The sequence below is a fragment of the Anomaloglossus baeobatrachus genome, chromosome 12 (genome assembly GCF_048569485.1).
Source record: "Anomaloglossus baeobatrachus isolate aAnoBae1 chromosome 12, aAnoBae1.hap1, whole genome shotgun sequence".
In the NCBI taxonomy this organism is placed as follows: Eukaryota; Metazoa; Chordata; class Amphibia; order Anura; family Aromobatidae; genus Anomaloglossus; species Anomaloglossus baeobatrachus.
In genome coordinates, this window is record NC_134364.1 from 71,869,030 (window position 1) to 71,881,052 (window position 12,023).

Below are 12,023 nucleotides of genomic sequence, written 5' to 3' on the forward strand. Positions count from 1 at the left end.
ATATATATATATATATATATATATATATATATATATATATATATATATATATATATATATATATATATATATATATATACAGTTAGGTCCAGAAATATTTGGACAGTGACACAATTTTCGCGAGTTGGGCTCTGCATGCCACCACATTGGATTTGAAATGAAATCTCGACAACAGAATTCAAGTGCAGATTGTAACGTTTAATTTGAAGGTTTGAACAAAAATATCTGATAGAAATTGTAGGAATTGTACACATTTCTTTACAAACACTCCACATTTTAGGAGGTCAAAAGTAATTGGACAAATAAACGAAACCCAAACAAAATATTTTTATTTTCAATATTTTGTTGCGAATCCTTTGGAGGCAATCACTGCCTTAAGTCTGGAACCCATGGGCATCACCAAACGCTGGGTTTCCTCCTTCTTAATGCTTTGCCAGGCCTTTACAGCTGCAGCCTTCAGATCTTGCTTGTTTGTGGGTCTTTCCGTCTTAAGTCTGGATTTGAGCAAGTGAAATGCATGCTCAATTGGGTTAAGATCTGGTGATTGACTTGGCCATTGCAGAAGGTTCCACTTTTTTGCACTCATGAACTCCTGGGTAGCTTTGGCTGTATGCTTGGGGTCATTGTCCATCTGTACTATGAAGCGCCGTCTGATCAACTTTGCGGCATTTGGCTGAATCTGGGCTGAAAGTATATCCCGGTACACTTCAGAATTCATCCGGCTACTCTTGTCTGCTGTTATGTCATCAATAAACACAAGTGACCCAGTGCCATTGAAAGCCATGCATGCCCATGCCATCACGTTGCCTCCACCATGTTTTACAGAGGATGTGGTGTGCCTTGGATCATGTGCCGTTCCCTTTCTTCTCCAAACATTTTTCTTCCCATCATTCTGGTACAGGTTGATCTTTGTCTCATCTGTCCATAGAATACTTTTCCAGAACTGAGCTGGCTTCATGAGGTTCATGAGCTGGCTTCATTTCAGCAAATTTAACTCTGGCCTGTCTATTTTTGGAATTGATGAATGGTTTGCATCTAGATGTGAACCCTTTGTATTTACTTTCATGGAGTCTTCTCTTTACTGTTGACTTAGAGACAGATACACCTACTTCACTGAGAGTGTTCTGGACTTCAGTTGATGTTGTGAACGGGTTCTTCTTCACCAAAGAAAGTATGCGGCGATCATCCACCACTGTTGTCATCCGTGGACGCCCAGGCCTTTTTGAGTTCCCAAGCTCACCAGTCAATTCCTTTTTTCTCAGAATGTACCCGACTGTTGATTTTGCTACTCCAAGCATGTCTGCTATCTTTCTGATGGATTTTTTCTTTTTTTTCAGCCTCAGGATGTTCTGCTTCACCTCAATTGAGAGTTCCTTAGACCGCATGTTGTCTGGTCACAGCAACAGCTTCCAAATGCAAAACCACACACCTGTAATCAACCCCAGACCTTTTAACTACTTCATTGATTACAGGTTAACGAGGGAGACGCCTTCAGAGTTAATTGCAGCCCTTAGAGTCCCTTGTCCAATTACTTTTGGTCCCTTGAAAAAGAGGAGGCTATGCATTGCAGAGCTATGATTCCTAAACCCTTTCTCCGATTTGGATGTGAAAACTCTCATATTGCAGCTGGGAGTGTGCACTTTCAGCCCATATTATATATATAATTGTATTTCTGAACATGTTTTTGTAAACGGCTAAAATAACAAAACTTGTGTCACTGTCCAAATATTTCTGGACCTAACTGTATATATATATATATAGTACAGACCAAAATTTTGAACACACCTTTTCCAAAACGTTTTTTATTGATTTTTCAAATTTGTAAAAACATGACAAGTATCATTGCAAAAGAAGAACATTCGTCTGACAAAATGTGACATAGAGGTGGGTGATACCCCAATTTGGAGTTCCATGTTGCTGTTCGATTTAAGATAGTATACAGTAACATTAAACCAAAACATAGGTAATGAAATATAATATAACATATGCAATACAATTCGTTAAATCTCTGTGTCGTCCCTGAATGATTTCAATTTTGCTAGCGTGTCTTGGTATTCCCAACCGTCTCGTCTCCCCCTCCCGCCAGAGCCCCCTCCTAGGTGATTCTCAGTTTACCCAGGCTGTCCTGGATATCGCTCAGGATATACCACTCCGAGTGAACAAAAGGTGCCATCAGGTTAATTATTTCTCCCTGTGTGAATTGGCTTTCAATAAAATGTCTCCATCTCACAAAAAACTTGGCTGTCAACCCATCTTTATCCCTCTCCGCTTCTAGTTTTTCCCACTTCAGAAGGTTGTGTAGTTCGCCCACAACCTCCTTTATGGATGGGCCCTCCCTTTGAATCCAGTGTTTTAAGATGCAACGCTTAGCTATCATGGCTATGTCATGCATTATTGCGTATTTCCTCTTTTCCTGCGTGCTCGGTCCTCCTCCTACTCCTCCCTCAAAGGAGTGGAAAATCCACACCATTAAGTCTAGTTTGCTGAAAATTCCCCATGTTGACTGGGCAAATAGTCTGACTTGGTTCCAGAACCTAGCGATTGTCTCACATTCCCATAGCCCATGCAGCATATCCGTTTTTTCTTTTTGACACTTAGGACACCACCTATCCCTACCTGGTATGTTGAAACCTATAATGGCCCTATGTAGAATTCTGAATTGAGTGTCTCTCCATCTCTCATTGGTAATGTGTTTCCGCACTTGTACCCATCCTCTCAGTATATCATCCACCACTTCTTCCCTTCCCAATTGTTTCCCCCACGCTTTTAAAGTCCGACTATCCTCCCGAGAGATAAGCACCCCCCTTAGCGATCGATAAATTTTAGAGACATTTATACTTGTTATATCACATTCCAGTAACTCATCAATCGAACTTCTGTTCAGCTCTCTTCCAACCACACCCAGGTCTCCTATTATTCCATGTTTCAATTGTTCATACTGGATGACATGTGAGCTATTAAGGTTGTACTTATCCAACACTTCCCGACCTGTCATCCACCTCCTGTCCTCCACATTCATAACATCTATCATTCTCCTGACTCCCCTCTCTTTCCATCTAGTAAATAGCTTGTTTTCTCGTCCCAGGGGAAAATTTGGGAATGCCCAGGGGTTCAAGTACTTGGACACTTTCCATGAGAGCCCCAGTTTTTTCCTTACCGACTTCCATGTTAGCATGGTGTCTCGGAATATAATTGAGTTCCTTATGTGCCCTTCAACCCTGGATAGTGGGGAGTGCAGAATGGACGTCAGATCCCACGGTGACGCATATTTAGTTTCCATCGCATGATCTGAGTGCCTACTCGTTCCTCTCACCCAATCAATTACATGCCTCATGATACATACAAGATTATACCCTTGGACATCTGGAAAGTTTAGACCTCCCTCCTCTGCTGACTTCATCAGCGTACGCAGCTTTATTCTGGGTTTCCTTCCCCTCCACAGAAATTCTGTATACGCGGAGTTGAGCTTATTCACATCCTTTAGTTTTAGCAATAGCGGGATTGTCTGGAAGGGATACAGCAGCCTAGGAAAGCTCATCATTTTTATCAGGTGGCATCTTGCCAGTAATGGAAGTGGCAGACCTTTCCATCCCTTTAATTGAACTATAATTTTCCTGATTAGCGGTCCATAATTCAAGTTATAGATTGTTTCCACCGATCTTCCTATATGCACTCCCAGGTATTTAATTGAAGATTGTGCTATAGGAATTCCACATAGACAGCCATCCCTTATTTGTCCCCCCATTGTCCCATAATGCCCCTTTAGGAACATGATCTCGCATTTTTTTTTGTTCAGTTTGAAACCGGAGAATGAGCCAAATTTTTCAATCAAGGCAAGAGTCTGTGGCAAATCCGCACCGGGGTCCCCCATATAAAGTATGATGTCATCAGCAAAAAGCGCTGTCTTTACTTCTGAACCCCTTATCTTGATTCCTTTAAAGCTATTTTGTCCCTGTAGTATTCTTGACAACGGCTCGATTGCCAGGTTGAATAAAATAGGAGATAATGGGCAGCCCTGTCTTGTTCCCTTCATCAAAGGGAACACGTCTGATAGAAAGCCCGGAGTGTGTACCCTAGCTCCCGAGTTGGCATAAAGGTTTCTAATGTAAAGTCTCATCTTGCCTACAATCCCTATGGCCTCCATTACCCTGTCTAACCACCCCCAATTTACATTATCAAACGCTTTTTCTGCGTCAAGTGTAACTAGGGCAGGTCTAGCCCCTCCCTCAGTGAGACCCAGTCTAACCGCGTCTACCACTAGAATTGTCTTTCGGATATTGGTAACGGCATTTCTCCCCTTGATAAACCCCACCTGGTGATTCGTAATGATCCTAGGTAAGATCTCGGCCAGTCTATTAGCCATGATCTTGGACATAATTTTTAAATCCTGATTTATGAGCGATATAGGTCTATAACTAGAGGGATCATCCAGGTCCTTGGTTCCCTTGGGGAGTAATTTAATATATGCTATGTTGGAATTTTTGGGTATTTCCGCCCCTCCCAGGAAAGCATTAAAGACTGAGGTTAGATCCGGCGAGATCAGATCCTTCAGAGCCTTATAGAATTCACTATTGAAACCGTCAGGTCCCGGTGCCTTGTTGGTGTTAAGCTCCCCAATTGTTCTCGTCACCTCCTCTACTGTGATATCTGTGTTTAAGGCACTCAAATCTTCCTCCGTCAAGCTAGGCATTTGGGCTTGTCTTAGCCACTCTGCCTCATCAGTCATGTCGTTATTCCCTGACCCATATAGTTTTCTATAGTAATCTCCCAACAGTTTATTAATGTCCTTAGGATCCGTAGTCACCTCTCCCCCCTTTGTTTTCAGTTTAGAGATCACTGTCATCTTTCTGCTGCCCCTTGCCAGATTGGCCAACATCCTTCCCGCCTTGTTGCCAAACCTATGTAAGTCAACCTCCTTGTGCGACCAGAATAGTTGTTCCTTTTTTTTGGCCCATTCGTCAAATCCCTCTTTTGCCTCCAACCATCTGCCTTTTGTCATGGGAGATCTATTTGTCACATAATTTGTATATGCTACCCGTACTGCTTCACTATGGAAATTATAATTCTCATTGGTTTTCCGTTTGATCATGGCTGCGTACCCCACCAGACGGCCCCTTAGGACCGCTTTTGCCGTTTCCCAAAATATCACTGGGGACTCTCTATGTTCCTTATTGTCCTCTGCGAATTCTCCCCACCACTCCTGTAGCACCTTATGGAAATTATCTTGCCTGAGAAGGAACGATGGGAATCTCCATATGATATCTGTACCTCTCCTGAATTTCTCTCTAATGCCCAATCTCACCGGACTATGATCAGAGATCACCATATTCTCTATCACACAATCTTGCGTTCCACTCAGTAAGTCTTGCGAGATCCAGAACTGATCAATACGTGACCAGCTATCATGAGGGTGAGAGAAGTGTGTATACTCTCTGTCATGTGGGTGAGTTAGTCTCCAGATGTCTTTCAGTCCTACGTCTTCTAATGTTACATCCCTATTGTCTAAACTCCTGCCCACATTAGCTGTCCCTTCCTCGCCCCTCCTCCTATCTTCAGCTGAGTCTGGGACAGTGTTAAAATCGCCTCCCACTATAATGTTAGCCTCCCCATCTGCTAATATGGTGGCCTTTATGTCATCATGAAATGTGATTTGTTGTGAATTTGGGCCATAGACATTATAAATACTGAGTTTACCCGCTGGACTAACGATTGTTAAGTGCTGCCACCTTCCATGGTCGTCTGCCTCATGTGCCACTACCTCATGACTGAATTGTTTATTTATTAGAATCATAGTGCCCGCTTTTCTACCTTGTGCCGCTGCCCCGTAAACGGTGCCCACCCAATGTTTCTTCATGCGGAAAAAGTCCTCCCCCCCCAAGTGGGTTTCCTGTAATAAGGCAATGTCTGTCTTTAGTCTTTTCAGATGTCTCAATATCATTGCTCGTTTGTTAGGTGATCTCAGCCCTTTAACATTCCACGTAGTTATCTGTATCATGTTAACCTGTGTATTCTGCTTTTACTACTCCCTCCCCTATGGGCCCCTGCATCAAGGAAGACGAGATGTTCGACACTAGAATCACAGTTGGTACCACAAAATCGACACTCCCTTTCCCCACCTTGCAAATATAACAAATACAACAAAAAGCATGTAACTGTAAAACATATTTTCCCTTCCGAGAAATCCACGGCGCTTCCCGCCACGTTGGTGAGCTCCCCTATTCCTAGCCAAAATATGTAGCTCCCTAATCACCCCCCAAAAAATATATGTTCTATCCCCGGACTAACTTGAATAAGCCTTTGAAAATTATGCAAAAATTAGCACAGTATGTCAAAACCTCAGCAAGATTCTCCAGTCCTACTTATCTCTGACTCCAGGTAGCCATCAGTCCGCCCAGAACAGGCCCACTTCATTTGAATTTGGATGATGTTCCTGGACAAAGGAGAAAAAGAAAAAAAGAAAAAAAAAAAAGACCAAGGGGAGAGAAGATGGAGAAAGAAAGGAGAAGAACAAAAAAAAAAAAAAAAAAAAAAAAAAAAAAGAGAGGGGGGGGAAGAGGACCCAGACTTTGGGATGTTTTCCTCTCTTTTCTCCCTTCCCCCTCCTCCTCTCACCTCCCCAACCCTCTCTCCGTAATGCATCCTCCTCAACGCCTCTCCCTGTTTGGGAAGAGAGAAAAAAAAAAAAAAAAAACAGGCAAAAAAAGGAAAAACAATGAGCGAGTTCCAGTTCAGGTATCATGGTTTCTCTCCAAGGGTTGGTTCCTGTGTTCCAGGCGAGAATTATGCTGTCGACCCGGGCTTGGCCTCCTTTCCTCCCTGGTCTCGACTTGCTTTTGTCCCCCAAGACGTCCCACATCTCTTCCTGAGCTTGTGGGGGATCCTCTTCTATTATTCCCTTCTCCACTAGCTCCTTTTTCTTGCCTTTCTGACCTAGTCTTGTTGAGCTCTGCCATGAGAATGTTTTCTGCTTCTTTGTAGTCCTTGCAGTATACAAACGAGCCATTGGGGTTTCTAACTTTCAGTGTAGCAGGGTATAATAGCTGGCACTTTACTTTTTTGTTGTACAGAAATGAGCAAATTTTGGTAAATTCTTTTCTCCTTCTGGATACTTCCGCTGAATAATCCCCAAAAATTAGCAGTCTGTTGCCTTGATATTGTAGTGGACGCTTTCGTTCTCTAAAGGCCCTCAATATTTCCTCCTTATGCTTATAATCAAGGTATTTGACAATCACCTGCCTGGCTCTTATCGGGGTATTCTTGTTTGAGTTTTGGCCCTCTCCCTTATTCGCCTCCTGGTGTCTCAGTGGACCCACTCTGTGGGCTCTTTCAACTCTGAATTTCGCCTTTATGCCCAGGGCCTGCGGTAGCTCCAACTCGCATATATTATCCAACTGTCCAATCGATACAGACTCTGGCAAACCGACTATACGTAGGTTGTTTCGTCTCGATCTGTTTTCCAAATCGTCTGCTTTATCCTTCAAGTATTCATTAGATTTTGCTAGAGCTGCTATTTGTGCCTGCATAGCCAGTATTGTCTCCTCGGAGTCAGATATTCTCTGCTCTGATTCTGCCAGTCTAGAGGCATGGGCATTTATCTGTTTTTGCATATTAGCTAATGATGTTTGTATGGCTGCCTCAATAGCCACTTTAACCTCTTTTGACAAGTGTGATGTCACTTCTTCAGCCAGTTTTTTATAGTCCACATTAAGCTTTTGTGTGTACTTGTCTTGGCCTGCAGGTGGTGCTGTTTTCTTAGTTCTCTTTGTCTGGACTGGGCCACCACCTCCATCCCCCAATAGCTTGCAGGCTTGTGATGTTGGTGTAGTAGGCTGCTTTTTGTTTCCTTTGGAAGGGGTACTATGAATTCTTGCATTTGACTTCCTGTGAGTCTGAGTGGGATTAATCTCCCTGTGCTGTTTGTCAGTTTCATACTCCAACATGCTGTGTCTTTGAGCTGCCCTGCTTTGTCTGCATCCTCTCTCCCCTCTGCCTCCATATCTCCTTCATCCTCCCATTGCGATCCACCATCATCAGTCCCCTGCATCCACCTCTCTCCTGCTGTGTCCTCCTGTGACTCCTCGCTCATATCTTCCTTATCTCCTGTCTCCTCGCTCATATCTCCCTTATCTCTCCCCTTCCAGCTCTGTGTTTGCTTTTCTGTGTCTCTCACCATGCGTTCAGGCTCCTCCCCCATCAGGCTCGGTGCCATTATCTTATCTTCTCCTCTGTCCATATCAAAGCTTCTCCAGGCTGATTCACCGCTCCCAGAGCTTCTCAGGAGGTACCTTTCCATAGCTGTCTGCTTTAGGTAACCTCCTGTGCTGCTCTCTGTTTGGTGGCTCGTCCGGGGGGTCTGTTTTTAGTCGGTTTCTGTGAGGGGTGGCAGGAGATTCTCCTCTAAGCTTCCACCTCAGCCAGGACAGGAACAGGAAGTCCTCTTGTGAGGCAAATCCCGGGATATGAAGATGAATTATGACTCCAGTCATAATCCCTCATCACTCCCTGGCAGTGCCCCCTCCCTTCTTGTTCTCAGTGTTCCACTTACACCTCCATGGCCATGTCCTGTGATATGGAGATGAGGTGGTGTGGGAACAATGGACACAGGATGACTCCCTGCCGTCACCCTGTAACAAGAGTTGTATCTCATTAGCAAATATATGGAACTAGCTAGACAGAACGACTCCAGTAAAAAATGGTTCATATCTCGCAAGCCATATTTCCGATAAATACGGCAACCATAAAAATGGTGTCTCCGCATGCGGACGATGCCGGCACACCCTTTTTATGGGAGCAGGACATTGGGAAATGCCCCAGGCGTGATATCAGCCAATGGGGAACTGGCAGACAGGTCATGAGTCCCCTCGTTCTGTAGCTAAATTCATAACTGTCACAATGAGAGCATTGGCGTACGCCTACGACGCTCCCAGGCAAAGTTATGGCCATATTCCATGTTGTGGATTTTGTCCATAACTCCAGCCAGGGGTGGAGCAGTGCTCCCTCTGAGGTCACGAAGGTAGGAGGGGACCTGGATTTGTCCAGGTTGATAACCCTACTTCGGCCATTTTCCAGTGTTCTTTTCGCTGGGGGCACGTGTAGGAAACATCTGTGGGAAGGATCCTAGAAACCTGGTCTACAGCGCCCCCCTGTGGCCAGACGCACAAGGTAACTGATTGAATTGCATACCTGTTGTAAACCATGCTTTATCTGTAACTGTACTCTGACATATGTATATTCTGTAGATTCCCTATTGTATATATTGTAGTTTCTAGTGTGCTTTAGGCTGATTAAATTATATAATTAATCTTGGGCTGTTCTGTTATCTCGATCTTGAATCCCACGTCTGTGTGTTCGGCTAATAGTTACCGTAAATCGGTTGGTGGCAGCGAATTGTGCCAAGGATTATTGTGTGGAGGCCAGTGAGATTCGGGGAGATTTTATATATTCCGCCCGCGGAGGTCGGGGGAATATATACCTTACTCTCACCGGGGACCCTTCAATAATCGGCATAAGTAGTATAGCGGCCTCCTTGCTTATGGTCGGGCAATTCCATAATTGGCCTGACTATAAGAGGGGCGCTAGAGAGCGCGTCACGTGCTCTGTCTGTCGGTCGGGAGGTATAAAGGAGGGGTGACCCCCACTTGTTACCCCCCGATTGTGACGTACTGGTAGCCAGCGCGGGGGATTTCTGAGTGACCCCCCCCGGTGGTTTGTGACATATTGGTGGCAGCGGTGGGATCGAGATAATAGTGTGTGTGAGTGTGAGACCCATACTCCCAGACACTAAAGACTGCCTGCAGCAGCTGTGGCTGCTGGGGTCTTCAGACTAGCTCAACACTAGAGTGTCAGAGTGCAGATACTGTAAGGTGTGTGGAGGCATCAGGTGTCAGTTCTGTGTCAGTGACCAAAAGTCTGCAAGAATGGCTGATGGCACCAGGAGCAGAGCTATGCAACTGGCCAATGCTAAGGCAGGAGCCGAAGAGAGGGAGGACGGTGCTGTGGACAGCAATGAGGAGGTTGCCCACGAGTCCTCCAGGAGCTCGACGCCAGAAAACCGTTCTGCCGAGGACATTGCGCAACCTGGCACTGCTGGACAAGATGAGGAGGAGCTCACCCAAGGTTCCTCAACGAGCCAGATGCCAGCCCTCCGCTCTGAAAGGGACAGTGAATCGCCTAGCTCTGCAGCGGGCCGCAGATCACCACGTGCCATTCCACCGAGCCTGGGAGGCTCGGATAGCCTTCTTCAAATGGCTATGGCCCTTCTCCAGGCTGGAGACCAGAAGGGCTACAAGGAACTCCTGGCAGAGCGCAGGGCAGAGCGGCAGGCAGCGCGTGACGCTGAGGCTGCGGAGCGGCACGCAGAGCGTGAGGCTGCGGAGCGAGAGCGGCAGGCAGCGCGTGAAGAGCGAGAGCGACAGGCAGACCGTGACTACCAGCTGCAGCTAGCTCAGCTCCGGCCCTCATCAGCCACATGTGACCTTCGAGACACCAAACTTCCAAAGGTCCGTGTTGAGGACTTCCCAGTGCTGGAGAAGGATGGAGACTTGGACTCTTTCTTGACTGCTTTTGAACGGACTTGCTTGCAGCACCATCTGGACAAGGACCAGTGGGCCAAATACCTGACCCCCCGTTTAAGGGGTAAGGCCCTGGATATCCTTGGGGACTTGCCTGCTGAGGCAGATCAGGGCTACGACACCATCAAGCGGGCCCTGATCCAACAGTACAACCTCACTCCAGAGTCCTACCGCAAGAAGTTCCGGAGCCTACAGAAGGGACCAAAGGACTCCTGGGCTGACCACCGGCGGGCACTTGCCCGAGCTGCCGACCACTGGACCCAAGGCCTGCAGCTTTCCACCGGACCGGAGATCCTGGACTTGTTCATCACGGAGCAACTCTTGTGGAACTGCCCTGAGGATCTCCGCCAGCTCATCCGAGACCAGAAGCCAAAGGGGTCCACGGCTACAGCTGCCCTGGCCGATGACTACACCAACAATCGGGCTCCTGAAGCCAGGAGAGCAGCCACCAGCAGCACCTGGAGAGGGGGTAAGATGAATTCTGCGACTGCCCCACCTGCCCCTAGACTGCAGGGGGTGTCCCCCTCAACTCCCCTCTCCAGGCCCGTGGCGGAACCAAGACGGTGCCACCAGTGCAACCTACCTGGACACTTTAAGGCCATGTGCCCTCAGCGTCCCAAGGCCCCGGCTCCGTCCCCGTCCCAAGGGCCGCCCAAGGTGTATTGTGTGGGTGGGGGTGGTGGTAGGTCCCTGGACAGCTTCCAACCTGTCACCGTCGGCCGGTCTGTGACCATAGGACTGCGAGACAGCGCCTCGGAGGTGACTCTGGTGCGGCCTGAGATGGTGTCCCCCCAAGACTTGATCCCTGGAAAAACCCTCGCTGTCTCCGGGATTGGAGGCACTGACCCGGCGCTGCCTGTTGCTGACATTTATGTGGACTGGGGCGCAGGGCGGGGGGTGAGGGAGGTGGGGGTAACTGATCGGATCCCTGCAAACGTGCTACTTGGGACAGATTTGGGGCAGATAACCTCCCAGTTTGGGCCCCCCCCAAGGGCTGAACCTTCAGCCCGTACTGACATGACTCCTAACAATGTTAATGTGTTATCTATGAATGATGTAAGGGAGGAGGGAGTGAACTCTGATATTTCTGCTTGCATAGACACCATAGACACACACTCAGCTGCAGCTGTGACAGGGGAGGGGGTCAGAGAAAGGTGTGACAATGCCTCTACAAGTAACCAGCCTGTGAGCTGGGATCTGTTGCCCTCTGCAGGGATAAGCAGAGAGCAGGGTGCTGCAGGGGGAGGACCAGTGTGTGGGGTGGGGGCTACCACAGCAAATGTGGGGTCCCCAGAGATTTCACAGCGGGGTTCTGTTGCTGCAGGAGGGGAACAGGCAGGTGAGATTGGGGCCGGTCCAGGAGCGGAAGTGCTCCCAGGTAAGATCTCGGTGCATGGTTCCCCCACAACCGGGGTGTCAGGAAGCCAGGTAGGTCTGCCTGAACCGGCGACT